At 39.2% G+C, this 26,400-nt stretch overlaps 1 protein-coding gene and 1 pseudogene across 2 annotated transcripts in view; both read left to right on the plus strand.

The window, feature by feature from the left end:
- The window catches only part of EDA (ectodysplasin A), a 284,456-nt gene that overhangs the window by 141,567 nt on the left and 116,489 nt on the right, over positions 1 to 26,400 (plus strand). The window lies entirely within an intron of this gene.
- Positions 21,692 to 21,938, plus strand: LOC149990476 (small ribosomal subunit protein eS27 pseudogene; annotated as a pseudogene).

The raw sequence follows: 26,400 nt of genomic DNA on the forward strand, positions 1-26,400 counted from the left end.
CGCTGTCAGCTCTGCCCTTGCAATAGACCCCGTCCCTGATGACCTCTTACCGCCTCCCTGTCACCAGCTAGTCCAAGCCCCCTTGCTCCCACTGGGTCACTACTTTTCCCTTCTCCCAAGTTTACATATATCCTAAACAATCCTATATGTTTAGATATATACATATTTAACATATAAGTATATAGAGCGGTATGAAAATGACAAACTAGAAATTTAAGATAATATTTTACTGTTGGGCAAAGAATGCAAGATGATCAGGGATGAGGCCCATGATATGAACTTAACTGTATGTCCAATAGTTTATTCAGTCTGTGGGTTCATTGTATTCTTTGTGTATTTTTATAAATTTTAAATATTAAAATGTTTTTTTAAGTATAAGATTGGATTTATAGTCAGGGAGGACCCTATGTGTTGCCACTAAACAACTGTATGACCTTATTAGCATATGACTTCTTAGAGACAATTGGAACAATTTTTGTAACTGAAAAGTTGGGCTTATTCAAACTGATTATTACACTATAAAAACAAATTTCCAATGACTGGCTGGTAATATCCATGCTCTTTTTGTCAGTTTCAGGCAAATTCATTAAAATAAAAAAATATGCATAAAGACCACAAAGTAATAAGATAAAGTCTTTGACTATCAGAACCCTAATCTTTTCTAACATACATGACCGTATTGTGTTTAAAATGTTTTTATTTTTAGTGCTTAGCCCTTTATTTTTTTAAATTGTATTTTTACCTTTACCATTTATTGCCTCCATACCCACTGGTCCTGCAATCACCAGACTATTGTCCATGCACTTAAAGCTGTTATTGATAGATAAGTATATAGTGCCATTTTATTTTTTAACTATGTTCCTCTTTTTCTTTTTTTCTTATTCATAATGTAAGCTCTTTAACATTTCTTGTAATACTGATTCGATGGCAACAAATTCCTTTAGCTTTTTGTTGTCTGAGTAAAGTAGCCGTGGTTATAGGTCCCTGATTTTCATGACTTTGAATATTTCATGCCATTTCCTTCTGGCCTGCAATGTTTCTGCTGGGAAATCAAATGATAGTCTTATAGGAGATACCCTCATAGGTAACTAACTGCCTTTCTCTTGCAGCTTTTAGGATTCTTTCCTTGTCTTTTAAGTTTTGCTATTTTAAATATGATGTGCCTTAATATAAATTTCTTTGTGTTTGTCTTGTTGGGGGCGTGTGTTGGCCCTTTAAGATGGTGACTGCACCTCTAGCCTGCTCTCTTTTGTCGACAGAAACCCCATTGCTTTTCACTGCCGGGTATAATATGTGTGCTTTTTCCAGTTGTGGTTCTCTAGGCTGAAGAGTGCAGCTTAGGGTTAGATCTCACACTTCTCAGGGTTTACCCCTTCCCACCCACAGCAAAAGCTATACCTCTGGAACATCAGCCCCCACACATGGGACCCCAGCCAGCCCTCTTGCGCCAGCCACCTCTCTCGAATGTGGCCTTGGTTATAAGGCCTCTCTCCAGTTGGTTATTCAGGATAATTTTTCATAATTTAGTTTCAATTTTACTGTGGTTCTGGGAGGAGGTTAGTGTGGCTTCCACCTAATCCTCTACCGTCTTGGATCTATATTGTGTTTTAAATGTTTTGAGGGGTTTTTTTGTTTGTTTGTTTGTTTTTAGTTTTTATTGAATTTATTGAGGTGACATTGGTTAATTAAGTTAAATAGATTTCAGGGGTACAATTCTGTAATACATCATCTGTATATTGTATTGTGTGTTCACCATCTCAAGTGAAAAGTCAAGTTTACTTCCATCACCATTTTTTACCACTTTTCCCTCTGGAAAGCACCATACTGTTTTCTGTGTATGAGTGTTTTTGTTGTATTTTTGCCTTTTGAGGTTTTTATTCCATCCCTGGCTACCAAGGTATCCTGCTGGGACTACAAATACTACAAATAGAAAGTTCAACATGATTTAGATGCGGCCATCTGTATTTATAAAGAACCTGAATCAAGCAAAGCTAAGTGATCAAAGGGAAGATTCAGTAGTTGCTAATTTTTTTTCTTTTAGTATGTTCAGATTTTTGTGGGTCGCTATAATACTTATGTAGAGCTGATACAGACAGTCAGGTTTCTGAGAGGAATCAATACCAAACCTTCTGTGAACATTCTCTGTATTGAAATGGATTGACTATGTAGCATTTGAAAAATATAGTTGAAAAACAATTTTTGCAAACTTGTTTTAGAAAAATGTTTCACAAACTATGCATGTTACCTAACATCACTGAATTCTATTCCTCTTTCTCATCAGTATCCCAATGTATTTGAGATAGGATGTGCTTTACTTTCTAATATTTCTTTGATATAAAATAGTTAAGATTTATGATTATTTCTTTGGAGATATACAACTCAAAGGATCGTAGATACCAGAGTTGGAAACAAAGATATTTTGTGTGTGTAGAATGCTGAGGATGTGACTTAGTCATTTTCTCCACATCTGTGAAGTATCATTACAAGAGGTTGCAAGCCATCGATTTTCCTCTCTTGAGGATGAAGATGAGAGGAACAGGCTGGAACTATATTGAGAGTGGTAGGTTATACGTAAGGAAGAATTGCTCGGTAATGAGGTTCATTTAATACTTGATCAGTCAACCAAGGGCAATAGCTGAATCTCACTCCTGAGAAAAAGCTTATGAAATAGGATAGGCAATTACCTAACACGATTGGTTAATAGAAACCATCTTTGTGTAACTAAATGGTCCCTTGGGACTTCTTCCAAATTTTGAATTCTGTGAGATAATTTACTTACAACCTGTTATCCAAAGAAATACGTTATTTTTAATAGGAGATAGAAGTTTATAGTAAGTGTATACCAAGTTGGCATAAACATCTAGAATAACCTTGAGCCTCCTCATTATAATGTTGTTATAGCATCTTTGTTATTATTGTTTAAGCTGGAACATTATTTTAATAGATGAGGCAACTCAGAATCAGAGATTAAGTAACTTGCCTAAGGTCATAAAGTTGCACAGGAGAAGAACCTAGCTCCGTGTTCCTGTTCCTGGTTCAGAATTTTCTATCCCAGCACCCTAGTGACCTAGTCTTTGTGCTATGTGACAGCTTGGAGTTGTGAATTCTTTAAACAATGAGTAGCCTTCTGAAACATCCTAACTTATTCCCCTGAGATATCCAGGGCTAACGTCTGTTCTGTATCAGAGCTATAGGAAGTCTAAGAGGAGCCCCAGAAACCTGGGAAGTTATGTATAGTTGGTTTCCTCTTACTACACTCAAAGGAAACAGGTTCATTTTGCTCACTACTGAATGCTCAGTCCCTGGCACAGAGAAGTGCCTTAAATATCTGTTAAATGAGTCTGTAGACATGAATGAAATTAGCCTTCTTTATCGTTAAACAAACATATTGTTGTACTAGGCCACTGGCTATTTTCAAAGCTGGGTCTATTCTGTATTGTTTTCCAAAATGCTTCTCCAAGATACATCTTGTATTTATTTATTATTCTAATTTTTTCCCTGTCTGCTTAGAAACAGGAGACAAAGCTAAATTAAACAAACAAACAAAACCTTTCACTATTCCCTAGGTAGGAGCTTCCATGTTGGTTTTTCTGTTGTGGTAAAAATCAAACTCCCTGCAGCAATTAACAACATTTTGTGCTATTAAACTCAGCACCAACACAAAATGCTTTAATTAAGCAATCACATGCCTGAGATGCTGGTTGAAATTAAAGAGCTCGGGTCCCTGCTTGTACTCCAACTCAGACAATACTGATCTGAATGTTATATGTGTGAAAGGACTCAGGGCTACACAGAAAAAAAATAGGTTTCCTGAGTTATTTATGCATGTGTTTCACTTGATACGTAACAGGTTCTGATATAGGAAAACTCGATATGCAAAAATTTGAATTTAAGGATGAAGAAAGCAAGGTTTAAATTAACAGCATATGTACCATTTACTGACTACTATGTCCCAAGCATTACACTGAGGACTCTATATGTCTTTTTTTTCCTACTTTTTTTCAAAATCCTTTTATGACCGAGATTATCCTCCGTACACAGGGGAAAAAAAAGTTCAGTCATGACAATGAGGAAGGCTTTTCTGAGTAAGTGATGACAAGGCTGAAATCTAGGTAAGAGATTTCCAAGTACAGCTAATGGCACGTGCAGGGTTCTGTGGTAGGAGGGAGCGTGGCGAAAATTAAAAAAAAAGGAAGAATTCAGCCCTGGCTGGCATAGCTCAGTGGACTGAGCGCTGGCCTGCAGGCCTACAGGTCACCAGTTGGATTCCAAGTGAGGTCGAGTTGCCTGGGTTGAAGGTCAGGTCCCCAGCTAGGGGGAGGGGGGTGAGTGAGAGGTAACTGATTGATGTTTCTCTCGCACAGTCATGTTTCTGTCCTTCTCCTTCTCTGTCCTTTCCCCTCTCTCTAAAAACAAATAAATACTATCTTTAAAAAAAAGAATTCAAGTATAACTGGGTCACAGAGGAAGAGAGTGAAGCAAAAGGAGGCTTGAAGGCAAGGCAGAGACTAAACCATGCCAGGGCTCACAGGCCATGTTAAAAACTTGATTGCAGTCTGGTTAAATCCAGCTGGCTTTTTACATTGCAAAAACGCAACGATGTAATTTTATATTGTATACTTAGGTTTACCCAATATTTTTACACAGAAATTATGTGGTTGTATGCCCTCCACACCCCAACCAATGAAGAAGAGTAAACAAGAGTTGGGAATGTGACTACTTGATGAGTGACAAACTTGTGAATAGCAACTAGGATGAAAATTTTATAGAAAGAGAATAGAAATCTGACACGTAGTATCTTAAGAGGTTTCCATCCACAAAGCAGGCAAAATTTAAAATCTAACATGTAATTTTGAACAGCTATTGTATGAGATGCTGCTCAATAAAATAATGCTGCATATGAGTAAGAGCTAAGGTGAGTGGGACAAATCAGTGCTGATGGAAGAAATCGAAATGGCTGTGGGTGAGCAGAGTCTAGTAAATCACAATGAAGGTGATTTGAGTTTGAATTCATGCTTGGATCCTGGGGAAGATAGGATTACTGGACAAAGGCTTATAGATACCTCTACCATGTCTCAAAAAACATAAAATAATAATTTCCGAATTTGAAGGCTATAAAGGAGGAAATTGCTTTCTTAGCCTTTGCCTCTGCTGTGCTAATTCTGCCATCCAGCGCAGATCATCTCAGGACAAATTACAGAGTTCTTTTGTAGACTGGATCCTCTGTGAGTTTAACTAGCAAACACATCTAATGCCATGTACTTTTTTAAAGTACAATCATACCCTTAGAGACCATCTGGTTTGTTTCCTTTATTGCGTAGATTGGGAAACAGGGTCCTGTCATTCACTGGTTCAGCGCTATCAGTGCCCACCGATCTGATCCCTAACAGGGAATGCACAGAGAGGTACCACTTCAGGAAAGGTGTGGGGGCCAGAGAAGATCCAAGAATGTCAGTGTCAAAAATAGGAACTCTGGAATCAGAAGACCTGGCTTCCCAGTCCTAGTATTGCCAGGACCTTAAATAAATCGGTTAGTAACTCTGAAGTTGAATTTCCCTGAGAATAAAATGGAGCTACGAAAAATACTTGCCTATAGGTAAGTATAAGGGGATAAATGATATTATTACTAAGCATTTTTGCAGTAAAAAACTGCTTTGTAAATTAAGAAACCTTATGCAAATATAAACTGTGACAGGATACACCACACCCAATTATATAACTGATGACAGCAGCAGAACTGACCTTAGAGTTGTATTTTGACTTCCTCTTATTTTACCTCTATTTCATTGTTTTTTTTTTTCAAAGTTATTTGTATATTGTATATTTATTATGTTATTAATTATAGGGACAGGTTGAAAATTACAACCAACCAAAGAAATAAACTAACAGACAGGGTCAGGGAGGGCTGTGTATATGAAATTTCTGCTGTGTTCAAGATGAGTTCCCTTCCTGGAATCAATATGCGTCAGTACACACACAGTATTGCCAACCCAGGACGGTCAGCTGCGCTTTAGGGTCCAGACTTTCTATCGAGGCTTCATTATACAGATATGATTGATTGATTTCCTGCCCATGTGATGAACTCAGTCTTTAGGTTAACTGATACTGTATCACCCAGAGAGCCCATGCTACATCATAGGGTTGGTCTTCCTGGCATGACCAGACCCCAACGTAACATTATCAGGTGTGTAATATCACACCTGCACGCCTGTGTACAGTGGTATGCAGTTTCGATTTTGCTGGCAAGTGTCATGTGTGATTACAGGGATGTTGGGGTGACCCATGAGTAGCCAGATAAATGGATATGGAATCCCTCTGAAGGTGAAGAAGGCAAATTGCAGCTCAGATGAAATTGAAATTGGCACTGAATATTAACCAGGTCTGGAAAGCCAAATAGCTTTCAATTGTTCATTGGATAGAGTTAGTAATTTTGATATTATTGCATTTGGGGACCTTAATCAGGAGTACCATGACATTAAGGTTGCGATAATCCACTGTTAAATGTCATTTATTTTTATCTTGGTATGGACCAGATTGGGCTTTTCAGTGGGAATAAAGGCCTCTTTCCTCAGGGGATCTTTTATAATGGGTCTAAATTCCTGTAGATATTGGGCCATATTAGCTATTTTAACTGTGTTCGGTGGGGGGAGTCCTTGGGGTACCATTTGTAAAGCTTATTGTACTTGCCAAATACTTGGTTTTACTTCAGTCTGTTACTTCTTGATTCAGAGCATCAATGCCCATTACGGAAGTTTTTATGTCAATGAGCACTACGACCACGGGGAATTTACGGAAGGTAATAGATTCAATTGCCAAGGTGAGGCATACCTGTTTGTCCTCTATTTTATGTTTGGTAGCCCCTCTAAACTATAGGAGGTAGCTTATTTAAATTTAATGGAGTCCTTCAGTATAATTCTAACTGGAGGCCCAGTATAGGTAAAGGCCATCAAGATTTGCCAGTTAGTACATCTCCATAGATGTTAAAATTAATTTAGAACCTACCTTTTAGAGCAAAAGCCAATAGGCACCCTGTTAACTTCTTTTTTTTAAGTATATTTTATTGATTATGCTGTTAACAGACATTCCAATTTTTTTCCCATTGCCCCCCTTCCACCTGGCACCTCCCTTCCCCAGCAATCCCCCCTTAACTTTTCTATTGAATAAATTGTTTTCATAAATTTTTGGTTTTTAGTTCAGCTGGAAGTATGGACCTCTTATTTTTTGTTTCCTCTGTTTTTATCGGCGGCTTTTTCTTTCTTTTTTGTGATTGTTGGACATACCTTGAGGGGGAGGAAGAGGTCCTCTTCCCTGCTGGTATTTTTAAGTTTCTTCCTCCAGAGTCCCAGTTCAGTGCCTTCTGGGTTAGTGACCTTTCCAGTGCTGAATGTCGCTTCCTTGGTTTTAAGGACCCTGGGCATAAGTTGAGTTTGAATGAACCTCATGGCACGTTGAGAAGCCATGGCACTCAGTTGAACCCGGAGTCTTTGTTCGTCATTTTTACAGTTGTCCAGTAGGGTGATGGGATCCTCTGGATCTTTAAAAGGGGTGGGAGTAAACCATCAAGTCTGGTGTTCATAAGCTCTGGTGCCTCTGGGTGCCTGGGGTGTGTCTCTAACCCGAGGATAAAGGTCTTCCCATTGTCCTAGGCAGTAGCTGCAGTAGCAAAGGCATTTCATAGGCTCCTCGTGAGCCATCTGATTTTCAGAGTGTGGACTTTAGCATCCAACCACCCAATGAGCCCATATATTGTACAGCAGTGGTCCCCAACCTTTTTGGCACCGGGGACCAGTTTCACGGGAGATAATTTTTCTTTGGATGGAACTGGGTGGGGATGGAGCTCACGCGGTAGTACAAGCCTTGGGGGGAACAAGGGGGAAGCTTTGCTCCCTTGCCTGCCACTCACCTGCTGCTGCGTGGCACAGATCCGAACAGGCGCCAGACCACTACCTGTCCCTGGCGCGGGGGTTAGGGACCCCTGTTGTACAGGGTATAGTCTTTCCCCTGATCCATGTACAGAATGAGTGCCAAGACTTCATTGAGACACATAATCACTGTGGCTGGTGTGGCTCAGTGGATTGAGCACCGGCCTGCAAACCAAAGGGTCGCCTGCTGGATTCCCAGTCCGGGCACGCACCTGGATTGCGGGCCAGGTCCCTAGTAGGGGTTCGCAAGAGGCAACCACAGTGATGTTTCTCTCCCTCCCTTTCTCTCTCCCTTCCCCGCTCTCTAAAAATAAAATAAGTAAATAAAAGTAAAAATAAAAGACTGAACTTTTTTATTATTGACATCAGGGAAGTTTTCCAGGGAAAACAAAGGTGGCTCCCAAGGCAGTCTGAAAATGGCTTGAATGAAGGAAAGGCTGAGTGGCTTTGGATTTATGGTGGTTCTGTGGTTGGGCCACAGTGACATTTACTGTGCCAGCTGTCACTTGCGTCCTTCAAACTGCCCTGCCAGCACCGTGAACTATGCCCTATGCCTTATGGTTTTATTTCTAAAGCTTTCTTACCTCTCTTATTTAAATCAAATTCTTGCCTCCGAGGAGCTGAGACCTGTGGTCTCCAGCACTGGACTTCATTCGGTATCACAAACTAGTCATGCCGTGTTGGGCAAATATTTTCTTCTGTGCTTCATATTCTTCATCCATAAGCTGATGCATCCTGCGAAAGGTCTGGAAGTGTCATCTATGAGACAGGTATTGAAGAGGGTGTGAGGGTACAAAACTAAAGCGAGGTATCATTCCCTGTTCTCGAAAAGCTTGCAGTGTGGTGGAGACATAACGTGTCTGCAAGATGGTACGGTTAATGCCACGTGAGAGATGTGCACGTGGTACTGGGAATAATCATTATATGGATAACATTTTTTACTATCTTCCTCACCAAGAGTGAAATAAATGAAGAACGAAATTAAAAGTCCTGGGAGGTATGCAAAGTAAAAGAAATGCAAATAAACACCCTGCCTCCTTTTCTCTAATGTATTCATTTTCAGCTTAAGGACACTTAGAGCTTTTGTTGCTCTGGGGAAAAAAAAAACAAAAACATTTTTGAACTTTGAATTACTTCGGGGCAGCATTTGATATATTTCTAATTAAGATTCTATTTCAGTTTCTAATGGTCTTGTTCTGCACAGTATGGAGCTGGAGCTGCGTGTTCCTCTTACCATAATGGCTGAATGCTGCTGGAGCGAGTAACACAACTGTGCAGATTGCCAGTGTGAGAAAATTAGGGTTTCTGAGGACTTCAACTGGGCCCTTAGCGTGGCAGTTAGCAATCATTACATGTATCCTTAATTATTCCTGTGTACCATTGGCAGTGGCTGCCCTTGCAGAAACTTACCGCCTTTCTCATGGCCACGGCTCCTTGTATTCTGCTCGTCGTTACCCCTGCCAGCCTCATCGGTCTCCCCTCCGTCTTTCTCCAAGATACATTTATGCTCCATCACTATCTTAACTAGTCACTGGGCCATATTGTTAGAGGGATCTCTGCCCTTGCACACTCGTCCTCTGCCTGAAGTTGACCCCTGATGCCAAACGTAACTAACTTCTGATGTTTTCAAGGCTCAGGTCACGTATCTGGGCTCTGTGAGACCCTCTGACAGCCCAGGCATAGCTGGCCCTGATTTCTCGTGTTTCCCCATTAGAGTATTTTCTGCTACTACAGAACATATTATACTGTGTTGCACTTGTTTACTTTTATAACTATCTCCTCTAATCAATTGTGAAGTCGTGGAGAGCAGGGACTATCTTATTTCTCTTGAATCCCCTCCTCCTAGTATAGTACCTGGCACAAACGTAAATATTTATTGCAGGAGAAAAGGGAAGAAAGCAACATAAATATTAGAAGTATACAGCTTCTTTGACAACACAAAACCACTTTCTTTGTTACTTTTAAACTTCTAAGTTAATTTTCAGTGGTAAATCCCCATTTCCTTTTTCTCTCAACCTTTTGGAAAATTTCTTTCCATTTAATAGATGCTGAAAGTTTTTTTAAAGAACTTCACAGAGACAGCTGTCTGACAGCTGTACGCCATCTGTGCTTCAGGCCTGGGTAAAAACATCTGGCTACTTGAAAATAGAAGCGCTGTAGTAAAGGAGTTTCCCAGGTTGGTGGCGATTAGTATTCTACAAATGTGCCTTGCCTTGTCCCGTTTTGACGTGATAATGTATACAAATTGTCCCTGTAAACGGTGAAGTTTTCTTTCCTTTTTCTTCTTTTTTGCTTATGCACTTCAATGAACTTTAAAAACAGAAGTATTAGCATGTTGGAACATTGTGCCTATGAAAATGTTTTTGTAGTAAAAGGCAACATCGCAGTAAATAAGTGATTAATCCAGAGGAGCGTGTACATGTGTGCTCACACATTTGTGCTGGTAGGCACAAAAACACACTGAACAGAGATTTCGCTTCAGGAAAAATAAAGCACATTCAAAACACCCTTTTCTTTATATCCCTGATTTGGTATTACCTTAGACACTACTTTCATTTAAAAAAAAAAAAAAAGATTTGATGCTGTGGCTCAGTGGATTGAGCGTCGGCCTGCGAGCCAAGTGTCGCTGGTTCGATTTCCAGTCAGGGCACATGACTAGGTTGCACGTCAGGTCCCCAGTTGGGGGCACGAGTGAGAGGCAACCACACAGTGATATTTCTCTCCCTCTCTTTCTCCTTTCCCCGCTCTCTAAAAATAAATAAATAAATAAATAAATTATTAAAAAAAAAGATTTGAAATAAACTAGGTTTTGTCTGCCACCTGGAGTGCTATCTAACTATTTTTACCCCTCCTTGGTTAGTCTGCTCTAACTTACTTATGCATACCAGTTCTGATAAATATCTTGTTACTGTGAATAGCAGCACACACACATGCACGTTGTATTTCAAAGGTTCTGCCTTTCCTAAATCTGGGAGAAGCTATAAGTAACGATAGCATTTGAATTTCCAAAATTGTGTTCAAATATCATATTTCTCAGATTTTATAACTGATCCAGGTTCTACCAATATTATTTATGTTACATTCTTTAATCAAGGAATAAAATACTTCTTAAGGGGTTAGTCTCCATATTAATTTAAAAGGAACCTGAATTAATGTATTTGGTAATTACCCTTCATTTGCTTAACTTGAACATTTTTTAAAAGATATATTTTTAAAGATTTTTATTTATTTATTTTTGACAGAGTGGAAGGGAGGGAGAAAGAGAGAGAGAAACGTCAATGTCGTTGCCTCTTGCACACCCCCAACCAGGGACCTCTCCTGCAACCTAGGCATGTGCCCTGACTGGGAATTGAACCAGTGACCCTTTGTTTTGCAGGCCGGTACACAATCCACTGACCACACCAGCCAGGACCTAGCCTGAATATTAATTCAGAAATGACAGCAGTTGGAATTTAGTCCCAAGAAACTGATCTCTGTGTATGTGTGCTCATGTGTTTTCACGCGCACATAGACGTAAGCATACAGATGGAGGCCTGATATATGTCAGCAAGTGGTTAATAGAATGAGGTAGACATGACCATGGTGCCTGGATCATTTGCAACATATTATTGTAGAGATTACCCCTTATATTGTCTCTGCCCCTATTACAGGGCATTTAAGACCAGCAGTCTTGCCCTCACTAGAGTGTAGTGTTCTTGAGAGGACCATTTAAAATTCAGTTTTAAATCTCCCTAGCACCTAACATCATGCTGTGCATACATGAAGTTATTAACAAATGATACTTGGTGAGTAGGCCACAACTCTGTCACAGAGAATCAGGCCTCTAACTCTCTAACTTTCCAAATTGTGTCGGTGTTTCCAGAGCTTGTATGGGTTGAAAGTAAATTATTAAGGAACAGTAGCATGTCCAGAGGAAGCAGGGTGTCTAGCTGATGCAGAATTGCTAAACAATGGTTTAAGGACCTGTGTTTCAGAGCACAGAACTGAGGGGCAGTAAAAACTTGCCTTTGAATATAAGACAGAGCAGAAGTAGAGTCGATGAAAGTGATTTCTGAAAAGACAATACTTTAAGATAAAGTTTTCTAGTATCTCAGATGCCTCACAATAATTGAGTGGGATGCTTTTTAAACAGTGGAGATGTTTAAGCAGGAGAGCGATGACTATGTGGAGTACATTACGTGGGAGATTAGACTAAATGAGGTCTATCAGCCTTCCGTGATTTTATTAGAAATGGAAAAGGCGTTGAAAGGTAGTCATGTTTTCTGTTATATCATAGGTTTCATTACTCTACCAATGAAACAGCCTTCTTTGGAAATGGTTATAGCATCTTATTCTATGACAGTAAGCTCACCCTTCAGTTCTTTCTGTTTGCTCTGCCTAGAATATTCTTCCCCTAGATGGAGCTTCAAATAACAGCGCCATTTTTTTAAGGTTTTATTTATTTACTTTTAGATAGAGGGGAAGGGAGGGAGAAAGGGAAGGGTAAAATAGATGCGAGATAGAAACATCGATCCGTTGCCTCTCACAGGCCCAAAAGTGAGACCTGGCCCACAACCCATGCGTGTGCCCTGACCTGGAATCGAACCAGCAGCCCTTCTATTTGCAGGTTTCCACTCAATCCACTGAGCCACATCAGCCACGGCAACAGTACCATTTTTATCACTCATAGCTCAGCTCAAATGCCATCACTTCAGAAAGGTGTTCCCTGGCAACCCTTTGTAAAACAGTTCACCTCCACTCCCATCTCCACCCCCTGTTACTCTATCATAGCTCCTTGTTTATTTCCTTCAGGGAAATGATTATACTCTAGTTTTCATGGTTGCTTTCTTCTGTCTTTCTCTACTCAAACATAAGGCCTACAGGGGCATCCATGACCCTTGTCTCTCTTATTCATCGTTAAGTCGTCCCTAAGTTCCCAGGATAGTATCTTGCATAAAGTAGGAACTGGGTGAATGTTTGTCACATGGGTAGATGAATACCCTCTCTCATATGTCGGGGTTTTTGTTCTGTTAAAGCCTTTATGGGGCTGGAATTCCTTGCCAAAACATGTTTTGTACTTCTGAATATCCAAAGTTGATCATTTTTCTATTTTAATTACGTGTCAACAAGTGACCCATTTTCTGACACTGCTTTCAAGAAGAGGTTTTCTAAACTAAAGACAAGAACTGTAGCATCCGTGGCAGAGAATGTTATTAGTATTAAAATTGTGTGTGCTGTGTTTAGGGATAACTAATGGCCATACCAGATAGTTGTTCACAAAGATACATGTGAGCGCTTGGTAATTTGGGCTTCATCCAGTGATTTGCTGTAACTTAATTACTTAACTGATGGCATCAGACATAGTAGCACCTGCTTTTCTGAAAGCATTACAAAACCGACGCTTGTGGCATGTTTTCCCAGAGTCTAATGAAGCTCCCCATTTCCTTTCTTCCGAGTTCACTAGTCATGTTTCTTTTTTTCCCTCCTATAATGATTTTTAAAAATAAATTCATCAGTTATATGTTCTATTAACATCAAGTCACATTTGTCTTTTCACAAATTCTCTAAAAGCACATTTTTATCAAATCATTCTAGTTTCCAATGACCTCATGTTCTAGTTTGCTGTGACTTTGTTTTCTGAATTATACAGTATTATCTAATGTATTTTGGGTCGGCTCTTTGATCAGTGTTTCGCTGACATTAACAGTCAAGTATTTCCCTTTGTCTTAATCTTCCTGCTTCTTTCACTCCTCTGCGTCCTTCCTAGCTTTTCATTTTGCTTCTTCCCAGTACATTTTTTCTATTTATCTTAAATTTTTTTCCTTTTGTGATATGCCATAAACTGTCACCCACAAAATAATTTCTATCAATAAATGACTTCTTAAATTGATTGCAACTTTTAACTGAATTATTTTTTAATGCCAGAATGGCTTCTTGTTGACTTCCAAAGAAAGACAAAAACGCTGTTCATGCCTACACCACCTAATTGGAACCTTGGATTTTTGATCCCTTGAAAAAGGAGCAAAGCAGTGCTCAGCAAAAGGGGTGTGTGTGTGTGTGTGTGTGAATGCCAGAATACTGGTGAGATAAGGCTTTATTGGGCATTAGCTACATGTTGTAAATGGTTGTCATTCTGGCTGTTCCAGCTGCAAATAGGAGAAATCCTAGAAGCTAAAAAAAAATTAATTCAGCGTAGACCTCAAAACATTAAACTTTCATAAACATTATTTGCATGGGTGTCATGTAAGATAACCTTTGAAAGTAAAAACAAAGGAAGGAAAAGGAAAGGGAGGAAAGAATGACAGAATTTAAGGAAAAGTAGTAACACTCAATGTGAACTCATAAATGACTTAACTACTTAAATGGGAAGCATGGTAACTGATAGTGTTTCTTCTGAGTATCCCATGGAAATTTAATTGAAATAGTGGGTAGGACAGTGCTGGGTATAAAATAAGCTAGTAGAAATGATCACGTGGTTAAGTGGGTATTTCATGAAATCGAGTGTTCCCCAAATGCCAGCTGAATGTGTGTGTTTGAAGAGCAGCTTTGAATGATTTGCCATGGGAGGAATAGATTTTATAGGCAAAGAAGTCTGGGGATTACCACATCCTGTACTCCCTTCCGTTTACCCGTTGCTTCCAAACTTAGTCGGTGAGAAATTATGTTATTCTGAGTAATATTCCTCATTGCTGCAGTCAGTCCATAGTGCTGCCACACAACCTCGTGCCACTGCCACAAAGTCTATCTAATAGCCTTTATTTTGGATTGTTTTTTTGTTTTAATTGTTCCACGGGATGCTGACTATTTATTAAAGCATACCCGAAGAATCACCTGGCAGTGCTTTAATATATTCATAAAATAGTTAAAGGACAGAGCACAGAAGTAATAAATAATGTAGCTGGAATAATTTTCTGTAAGTATAACAGTCATGTTTCTCTTTCTGTCCTACAAGACCCATATGAACAAGTTCCTGATTCTCCTTACTGTATGATGTACTACAGAGTTGTCTACATAACAAGGGTCTGCATTGAAAGTCAGTGCCTACAATTCCGACTGCCTGATCTCGTGCTTTATGAACTCATGGAGATACCCACTCACGAGCAAATGCAGACGTTTCAGAGTAAAGGCATCATCCAAGGGACTTGATGACATCTATGGGATTCATTGTTCCATTCACCCCCAACCCTCCTGAAATGTGCTTTGGTGTAGGACCTTAGGGCTGTGTGAATTCCTATGCTATTCTGCAAATTAAGCTTTTAGGGGACCTGGGGACTTATGAACTGAGTCCAGTATGATCTTACCATCCAAGATTAAGCTGACCTTTCCATTTTGGAGCTGGATCATGGTGACACATTTTAGACATTATATTGAAAATGGATTCCTCTGGGATCCATTGCTTTCTCTGCCTTAGTGTCTCAACACTGGAAGGAAGGGTCTCTCACTTATAGCCACAGATCTGCTCATGTTGAACTTCAAAGACTATCTTATGAGAAAGAACAGGCTCTCCTTTTCAGTAAGCATTATATTATAGCCTCTAAGTGGAAATCTGTTGCATCTCCTCTGGTAGAAGATGCTGTCTTGCCCTTGGGGTTATCAGACATTCCTTATGCTAGTCATCAATTGCTCTTGAAAGAACATACTACCTTTGGAATCAACTGCCAAATGATCTTCACATTAAGTATCTTTTTCGTTTGCCCTCAGAATTGCCTCTCTCATATTTGGCCCTTAAGTTACAATTTCTCTCAGACTGACCTGCACGTTGTCACAATTCTCATTATCCTTTAGTTTTTGGCAATCCTGACGTCTTCACTTTCAAACTGGCATAGTCTAATTCCTTCAGTATCCACAATAAGAAAATTAGCTCTAAGGTAAAAATTTAGAAAGAGTTCTACTCATATTATTTTCTCACATTTCAAAATTGTCAGTCCGTTGACATTTAATGTTATTAGCTTCAGGTGTATAGCTTTGTGGTTAGACATTTCTATAGCATAGAAAGTGATTCTCCTTCTAAGTCTACCATGTAGCTGGCACCATACAGTTACTACAGAATTATAAACTACATTTGCTATGAGTAACGTAACTCCCATGAGTATTTCGTAACTCCCAATTTGTAATTCTCAATTCCTTTCAACTTGTTCACCCAGCTCTACAACCACCCTATACTGTAGTTTGGCAACCATCAGTTTGTTCTCTGTCTATGAATTTGTCCATTTTGTTAGTTTGCTTATTCTGTTCTTTAGATTCCACATGTAAGTGAATTTATATGGTATTTGTCTTTCTCTGTCTGACTTATTTCACTTAGCATTATACCTCCTAGATCTATCCAGGTTGTTGCAGCTGGTAAGAATTCATAGTTTCTTATGGGATAATAATATATATGCCTTGGTATATACGAGCGCAGACCTAAAGAAAAGTGGAATTAGATACCCAAAAAGTTTGTTAAGAGGGTATATCTAATATTAAGTGTTCTTACCAGAATTTAAAAGAAAAGGTACACAAAGATACATAGAAAAAGGTATTAAAGAAGCACGTTGAACATTAATGATGAGTAGTGTATATGTGAACAGGGACACCCCCACGATAAAATGAAATTATGTTCTAGAAGGCAGGTCCCTTTGAGTACAGAGTTTCCCCCATTAAGCGAATAGAGTGTTCTATGAACCTGTCTGCATCAGTGTACCAGCTGGCATTGTTGTGAGAGGCTGCGTTTGATTTTAGTGAATTTTTTTTGAAGACTCTTTCAACGTCTTTGCCCATTTCATGATGAGTGATTTATGAGCGCACTTGCCTACACCAGGCTGAGTGTTCAGCAGGTTTTGACTAAAACAGCATGACCCCTTGCCCCACCCTCCCTATTCACCCGATGTCTCCCAAGTGACTTCTTTTTGTTTCCCTAGATGAAAAAAGTCCTCAAAGGTAAACATTTTGTTGATGTGACAGAGGTGAAATAAAAGATAGCATAAGCACTAAAAGGCATCAAAATGGAGAGTACTTTGAAAGTGACTGAAGTTTAAGTATGTAAGAATAATAATAGAATTCTTTTTTTAAAATGCATTCTGTTTTTGTATTCCCCCTCATATATACACATTTTATATATCTATATCTTATTTTTCAAAAATCTGTGATGGTTTCAGCTTATGAAAATTTGTAAATTTTTTTGTAATTTTTTAAAATAATTTTTTCTCATTCTAAATTGATATTTACTGTAGTACCCCCAAAATGTGTAGTCTAATTAGGGAAGTTAGACATATAAAAATAATTTAATAAAGATTTACAGGTGCTAGGATGGAAGTTTGTCTAGGGTGCAGTGAAGGCACAGATGACCAAGCAGTGTTCTGGAAAAACTTCTACTAGGAAACGTTACTTGCGCAAAGCCTTTATTGGGTGGGATTGTGGGGTGGGGAACGGCATTACAATTATTTAAGAGCCGTCTGTGCAAGGGTACGGATGCATGAAATAGCATGGTCCACCCAGTAAACACTAATTCAGTGTGGCAAGGGAACAAAAGTGGAATATGCCACAGATTATTCTGGAATGTTAGGCAGAGACCATGGTGATAACTGAAGGCTTTTAGTGCAGTCTTAAATGCCACATTTTATCATTTTAGTTTTTAGAGATTTTAATTATTTATTGTAGAGAGAGGGGGAGGGAGGGGGTGAAACAATGATCAGTTACCTCTCACAAGCCCCCAACTGGGACCTGGCCCACAACCCAGGCATGTTCCCTGACTGGGAATCGAACCAGTGACCTTTCCGTCACAGACCTACGCACAATCCACTGAGCCACACCAGCCAGGGCCTAATGTACATGTTTAATGAGATATATCCTATACTATATTTCAAGTCAGAATATACCATTTTTATTGAATTGTTGAATTTCTATCCAGCTGTTTTTAACGATATGTTAACAAATAGACTGCAAGTACCTTGTTTATAGAGATTATGTCCTATTTGCTTCAAAGACATGAACCTGGCCACTTCAGACATGCTATTTACTTCTGCTTTTATTCTTCGTCTGTCGTCTTTTCTCAGTAAAATGTCTCTTTTTATCCCCTTCATCTATTTTACCTAGACTCACAGTTGAATCTTCCCCAAAACTGTAAGTTGGGCTTGGGACTTCCTACCCTAAATACCCCAGACTCTTCCCTTCATTCATCCAGGATGCTCTTGGAAACCCACATGCTCATTTTATCACGTAACATTAGCTACGCAATTGAGGAAAAGGTCATCCTCCGTGCGCCTACCTCAGCCTAAAAGTATTAGGTTATTGGCTTTAAATTTACCACATCTCAGTATTTACTTCTTTGCCTAGGCAGAAAATATGTTATTTTTTTCTTTTCAACGAATATAATCGGTTCAATACTCAGTTGTATGTGTGCCCTTCAAGGCCATCTATGTGAGTTTTGCCCTCACTTTTTAGAGATTATCCCACAAAAGTTTGCTACTGAGGAACAACTAAGTGTATGAGATGCACGCTGAGGATGGGAAGAGGAAGCCGACTCTGTCAGCAAGATTAGACGCTCTGTCAGATGGTGAATTACTTCAACAACAGCATTGTCAGCTAGCGCTGGGGAGCAAGATGTGATCTTATTGGTTATGAGCCCAAAACTAAGAGACGGAACACGCTGCCTCTGATACTCATGTTTCCCAAACTCGGCTGCAATATGTTAAAAAGTGTTATAAAAAAGGGAGGAGATGTGATGACGTTGAACCTGCTGTGTTTACTTATCACTCGGTTGCCAAAAACTCTTTAATAGCTACTCTATGGCACCAACTATATGTTCCCACCTACCTATTCGATCTCATCTGGTGCTATGATGCTAGGAATTCAGCTGTGCTCCAGTCGCCCAGCCCTTTCTGTTGTTCCCTTCAACTCAACCGCGGTCGTTCTGAAGTCGCAAGTGGGACTTTGCTCTTGCTCCTCCAAACGCTCGGAAAACTCTTTGCCAAGCTTATGTGTAGCTGGTGAGAGAGTTCACTCCTCTTTCAGGTCCCGTCTCTCGTGCGAGCTCCTCAGAGACTCCTCTAAACCCATTCTTTTCTCTGTCTGTGTCCATCATAGAAATTATTGTATTTAATTAATTTTGGGGGTGATTTATCAGTCATTCCCCTACAGGAATCAAATCCGGGTTCCTGCTTCTCTTGTTTACCTTTATGTTTCCAGAACATACAACAGTGCTTGGTATTTGGTAGGAACCCGGTAAATATTTGTTCAGTAAATGAATGAATGAAATGTTAAAAAGAAAACGGGACGTACTCTATCTAGGAATCTAATTGACCAAGAGAAATGTCAATGGACTAGCCTTGTCACTATGGAAACTAGTGCTAGGAAATAGCAACAGGTATTTCAAGAAATCTTTATTAAGAGTGCCAAGGTTTGGGCTCAAACTTTTGTCTTGAGAGAAGGAGAACTTGGAGAGGTTTCCAAGAGTTGGGATACAGTGTTATGGGAGAAGCACTGAGGCAATTCATTTTCTTCAGGAAGAATAAACCTACTTTGTAGTCTCTGTTGAAAGCTGAATAGTGAGTATGGGGTGTAAATTATAGTGTTATGAAAATAAACTTTTGGAGCTGAGTGTTTTATAAGTAATGAATTGTCACAAATGAGGTCTGTGACATCTTGTATCCATGAGAGGTCTTGTAAGAAGGCGTCAGGATGATTGCTTTTTAGTCTGGACTGGGCTGAGTAGTCCTACCTGAAGGCAATGGGAAACATAAGGTTTCTGTAGGACTCTTGACACTTGTCATTCTGCTTCTCTGATTGTGAGAAGACAGGAAAAGATTTACTTTCATTTTTTTATACTTAATTGAATTTATTTGGGGGACATCGGTTAATAAAATTAAATAGGTTCCACAGGTTAAATTCTATCACACATTATCTGTATATTTTATTGTGTATTCAACACCGCAAGTCAAGTCTCCTTTCGTTACTATTTGCGCCCCCCCCCCCTTTTATTTACCCTCTTCTACCTCCCCTCTCCCCCTCTGGGAATCACCATTCTGTAGCCTGTAAGGTGTGTTTTTTGTTTGTTTGTTTATTTGTTTGTTTGTTTCTTCTTCATCTATACACCTTTTTCCCTAGCCACCCTATTCCCCTTCCTTCCGACAGCTATCAGGTTTTTCTCTGTATCTATCAGACTTTCTGTATTGTCTTTTAGTTTATTTTGTTCATTAGATCCCACATATAAGTGAAATGATACAGCATTTGGCTCTCTGACTGGATGATTTCATTCAGCATAATACTGTCTAGGTCTATTCATGCTGTGGCAGTTAGTAAGATTTTCTTCTTTTTTATGTCCGGGTAGCATTGCACTGTGTAAATGACCCACAGCTTTTTTTATCCACTCCTTTACTGTTGGGCAGTTGGGCTGCTTCCGTATCTTGGCTATTGTAAATGACACTGCAGCGAACATAGGGTGCTTATGTTCTTTTGAATTAGTATGTCGGGTTTCTTTGGATATGTTCCCAGAAGTTGAATTGCTTGGTCATAAATCAGCTCTATTTTTAATTTTTAAGGTACTTCCACAGTGGCTGCACCTGTCTGCATTCCCACCAGCAGGGCACTAGGGTTCCCCTTTCTCCACATCCTCGCCAGCACTTGTTGTTTGTTGGTTTGTTGATGGTCATTCTGACAGGTGTGAGGTGGTATCTCACTGTGGTTTTTATTTGCATTTCTCTGATGAGTAGTGATGCTGAGCATCTTTGCATATGTCCATGGGCCTTCTGTATGTCCTCTTTGGAGAAGTGTCTATTCAAGTCCTTTGCCCATTTCTTTATTTGCTTGTGTGATTTTTTTTTTTTTTTTTGGTATTGAGTTTCATAAGTTCTTCTTTTTTTAACTTTGATCTTTATCATATTTTTTACCCATTACCATTTAGTCCCCTAATATTCCCCTCTCATTCTCTATAAATTTTGGATGTTAACCCCTTAGCAGATGTAACATTGGCAAATATGTTCCCCAATTCATTGGGTTTTTTCATTTTGTTGATTGTTTACTTGTAGGTGGAAAAACTTATTATCTTGACATAGTCCTATTTATTTCCCTTGCCTGCAGAAATATATCAGAAAAAAATATTGCTATGAGAAATGTCCAAGATTTTACTGCCTGTGTTTTCTTCTAGAATTTTTATGGTTTCCCATCTAGCATTTATGTTAAAGCCATTTAGAATTTGTGTTTGTTTGTTTGTTTATTTTACCATCTCCATTATGGACTGAATTTATATCTGAACAACTTGTTTACTAAACATGTATCTTGGTCAAGATTAGAGATTGTATTGTACGGTATTGTATACAAAGTTACGTATAATACTGAATGTGCCTTAGAAGAGCTTATAAATTAGTTAGATGCATTTAATAAAAGCAAAGAAACAAAGGAACACAATTATCTATAAAAAGTTAAGATGCAACTTCCACCAAACCACAACAGCAATCCTTCAATACTCCAAGTTAGATAATTTTATTCTTTCACAAAGATTTGAATTTTAACAGGTTGTTCTTATTCCCTTCTATTTTACCCTTTTGCTCTTGAGAGACATTTGCTATTCCTTTTGTTTAATGATGTAAAATATTTCCCAGTCAGTGCAGTACTGTAGAGAGCAAACTAGATTTGGTGTTGAGTATTTTATATCCCAACTCTGATCTATATTAGATGGATAAGTCAGTTGCCTTATCTGTGCAGTGACGATGATGAGTCATAGCTGTACTTCGGAAACTAAATGATCACATATACGGAATCAGACTATAAAGACTTCATTAACCCCTTTCCGGCGGTGACGACCTCCCCCTGACAACATGCCTCTCGCTAAGGATCTCCTTCATCCCTCTCCAGAAGAGAAGAGGAAACACAAGAAGAAACACCTGATGCAGAGCCCCAATTCCTACTCCATGGGTGTGAAGTGCCCAGGATGCTATAAAATCACCACTGTCTTTAGCCATGCACAAACAGTGCTTTTGTGTGTTGGCTGCTCCACTGTCCTCTGTGAGAGGAGGAAAAGCAAGGCTTACAGAAGGATGCTCCTTCAGAGGGAAGCAGCACTAAAAATGCCCTTCATCAAGATAAGTGGGAAATCATCCGAATAAACACATTTTGGATTAAAAAAAAATAAAAGACTTAATTAAAATGAAGTGGAATATGAGACAACTCCCTTAAAAAGGGAAGGCAGAGAAGAAAACTACAATGAGAAATAAATGTACTTAGTGCAGTACTGTACTTGTAACTTAGCCTTTTATGGTTTGTAGGCATCAGGAAAAGGGCTCTGATACAATTTTGATCCGATGAAGATGGAAAATTTGAAGAAAAGATGTGGAAACCTCAAATGCTTTTATGTCTTTAAACAAAAGACTGAAAAAATCGTATTGATTGGGATCACTCTTTTCTGTTTTGTGAAAAATCCTAATGGAGTTTCAATTAACTCCTTTTATATAATAGTGGGAAATACAGGATCTTCTCTAAGGCTGCTGGTTTGTTGAGCTTCTCATAGAAATCAAGGGGTTTGAATTCCTGGTACAGAGTTGCGCTCCCAAACATATTGAGCTGGCCCTCCCTCGGCAGTCACCCAGTGCTCTTGGACAGGTCTGCATCTATTCCTTGTACCTCTTCCTTGAGGTGCATTGGACAAATTATATCAGCCTACCCAACTGTGACCAACCCAGTCCTCCTAGACCTGGCAGCATCAATTCTGTAATGCAGGACTCCTTTTCTCAACAGTTTTCGGTTGGGTCTCTGAAACTTTGGCCACTGCTTACATATGTTTTCCCTTTGCAGACGTTAGTTTAGAACACGCCGCATCTGCCTTTGGTCTGCAAAGTCCCACTAGAAGAATTCATTCAATGCTATAAAACAAATGTCAAGAATTGAGGGTAATGAAACGCGCCATAATGGTGACCGATGAGTCCTTTCCCAGTGCTACCTGACATAATTCACATCAGCTATAGCCTAGGTCCACTCATTGTTTCCCGGGCAGGACCTCACGGTACATACTTTTCTCCTCTTCAGGCTTGAACTTGATTCTCTTGGAATGTGTAATTAAAGTCTCGATGAGTGGCGAAGAAGGAAATGAGGGAAAGGAAAATAAGTAATTATCACCAGTTGGTAACCTCATAAACTTGGCTTTTCACAGGACTCAGAAAATAGCATGCGGAGTGTATTCAACAATAGCTATTCTCCTAGAAACTCTAGATGTACTCAAGCATGTTGATATATTACTGTAGCTCTAGTTCAAACACAGTTGAACAGGAAAAAATCAGTTCATTTTACATACTTAATTGGAAACAGTGACGCTGGTTATATGGTATTTTGTGAATAACCTTTCCCATCTAGTTTTGTTACAGTTGGTTTTAGGGATTTTCTTTTTTTTATGTCCGATCTGTCTGAATGTTGGACACATTCTTCATACATTTGCCTAATTGGGAAATCAGTGAAATTGGTCTCTATTCCCTTTGTGGATTTTCAGAATACAGATTGTTCATTTTTCTCTTTGATATGCCTTTGTCTCCTGGTGCCTAATTATAGCTTCAGCCTCACCTGTATAGTTCTTTTATCTGTCAAATACTTGCCATCCTAATGAGAATGAACAATTAGCAACCTTAGGTGTCATTTCTCAGTTTGCCTTCTTTTGTCAGGGTTAATTGGCTACCTTTGGCCTTGATCAAATCTATTAGCTTGAGAAATTAAAAAACTCCTTGATCTGTAGTGGAGATAGCAAGCCTCCAAGATGGCTCCTAATTATTCCTTTTCCTGGTACTTTCTCGTTCTTGTTTGTTGGTTTTGGTTTTGGTTTTGGTTTTTTCCTTCCCAGAATGAATAGGGCTGATCTGTGTAGAATATTGTGGAAATGATGGGTTGTGCCTTTCAAGGCTACGTTATAGAAAATGCAGAGACACCTTACTTACTGTCTCTCAGGCACTTGTTCTGGAGGAAAGCAACGCCCTGTCCTGCAGGCACTAAAGCATTTCATGGAGAGCCTAGAAATGGAGGACTCCCGTGTATCCTGTGAATAACCAGAGTAGCTGAGCTCTTCTGCCAATAGCCACGTGGCTGTGCCATTTTAGAAGAATTCTCCAGCCCCAATTCAGTCTTCAGATAACTGAAGTGCCAGCTGACATCTTGCTTGCATTACAACCTTATGAAAGACCTTAAGGACTGAGCTATTGGGTTGGCGAAAAAGTTCATATGGTTTTTTTCTGTTAAAAACAGAAAACGTTTTTTTTTTCATTTTCACCAATAACTTTATCAATTAGATATTTCAAGTATGTCTGCTATCTCCCACATGACAGAACGTTGATTCTTCTCAATTAATGTGTCGATTTGATCACTATCAACTTCATCTGGTCTACATGACTGTGGAGCATCGTCCAAGGAGACATCTCCAGCGGGAAACTTCACAAACCACTCTAGACACATTGAATCAGTCAGAGCACCTTCTCCACACACCACACAAATCATATTTTGCATTTCAGTTGCATTTTCTCCTTTCTTGAAATAATAAAGGATAATATGCGGAATATGTTGTGTATTTCATTCCATCTTCAATATTAAAAATGGCTACACAAAAATTCACCAATTTTGATGTTTTTTTTAATACACGCTGATATGACAGGTGTCACAATACACTCTAACAAAATTGTTTCAAAAGAAGTTGAAGACAGCTAAGCGCTACTGTAGCCATTATATGGAATAAATAGAAGAAATTTTTAGCCAACTCCATGCATACCTAAGCTACTCCTGAATTTCTGATCCCAGAAACTCTGTGAGAGAATAACTGTTCGTTGTTTGGGGACATTTAAGTTTTGGAGTCCTTGGTGAAGCAGCAATAGATAACTAATACAGCAGTCAATGTTTGTGACATTCAGACATGGTGTGAATTACTAATGGCTAGGCTCAAGGAAGAAGTTTCCAAATACACAATTATTTTTGAAAGCAGGGCTAAAGGGAAATAGCAGTCATGAAACTTCTACTTGTTCTTCATGTTTGTGTTATGGATTCCGTCAGTCACCAGAAAATAAAAATAAACACAAAAATGATGAGAAGGAACTGCCAGTGTTGGAAACCAACAAAAAAACGTGCTTCCTCCCTCCACCCACTTGACTCCATATTGAGAAGGAACATAGGTTTGTTCCCACATCACCAAGTATATGACTTGAAAACTATGTGGGAGATCCGAGCACCTGGGAAATCTGCAGTGACATTTGTCTCGTTAGCTCCTGAGGGGACTGAAAGGAAGCCTTGGTCTCTTCGGATTCCAAGAAAAGAAATGTGCTTTAGAACCCGTGGATACCACCCCCAAGCTTGATGGCTCCCTTACTCTTAGCTAATAATCTCCACTGCAAAATTGAAGGAGGGAAGGAGAAAATTTTGAGTCTGTGAGCTTGCAGAGACTTCAATAGCCTATTCAGACGTTAATGAGAATAGAGCACTAGGTACTTCTGAACAAGTGATTCATCAATCACCTTGGGTAATGACATTGGGAAAAATGAAGAATGACCCTGGTTTATGATGATAATTGTTGGTGCTTATGGCTGCATCCAAGACAGAAGTAATGCACGCACCTTCTTAGCACCAATGAGCACGGGTCTTGATGACCTTTAACCCTCCGTGGCTTATGCTAGATACACCAGACATTTGGACAAGCATGGTTTCCAAAATACTTGGAGAACTGATAGCTGCATGCCTGCTATTTAATTTTTTTTGAATGAACATACAGTAAAATCTACTAGTTTGGAAGGAGGAGACCTGCACTATCCAGTGAGTTTGAATACATGTATAGATTCGTTTAACCGCTACTACAGGCAGGATTCAGGACTTTTACATTACTCAAAAAAACTCATTCGTAGTATTTATAGTCATGCCCTGCCCTCTGCAGTTCTTCTCAGCACCAGTCTGGTCTGTAAGTATAGGTTTTTCCCCCCAAGCATCTTATATAATTAAATGTAAATTTATCAATGAAGTATGTAGCCTTTGGAGACCCACTTCTTTCATTCAGCATAATGCCTTTGAGAGTCATTGAACTTTTTGCCTGTATCAATAGCTCACGGCATTTTTGGTGAGTAGTAATATATTGCTATGGATGTACCACAGTTCGTTTACCCACTCACAGGGTTTGTGCAGGTTGTGGTTTCTAGATTATGAATAGAGCTACTATACACATTCAGGTACAAGTTTTTCCATGAACAGAAGTTTTCATTTCTCTGCGGTAAATCTCTGGGAGTCCAATTCCTTGGTGTTATATGCTATCATTATGCTTTACCACATGAGAAATGTCCAAACTGTTTTTCCTCAGTGGCTACATGCCTGTGCATTCCCACTAGTAATGTACAACAGTACCCTTTTGTTCATGTCCTTGTCACCACTTGGTATTGTCACTTTTTTTTATTTTGGCCATTCTAATAAAGGTGTAGTTGTTTATCTATGGCGATTTAAAATTTTTATGTCCTTAATGTCTAATGAGGTTGAGCATCTTTTTGTATACTCAGCTGCCTACTTTTTGTTTTGCAAAGGATAT

Source organism: Furipterus horrens, unplaced genomic scaffold (assembly GCF_987537825.1).
Source record: "Furipterus horrens unplaced genomic scaffold, mFurHor1.1.pri manual_scaffold_17, whole genome shotgun sequence".
NCBI lineage: Eukaryota > Metazoa > Chordata > Mammalia > Chiroptera > Furipteridae > Furipterus > Furipterus horrens.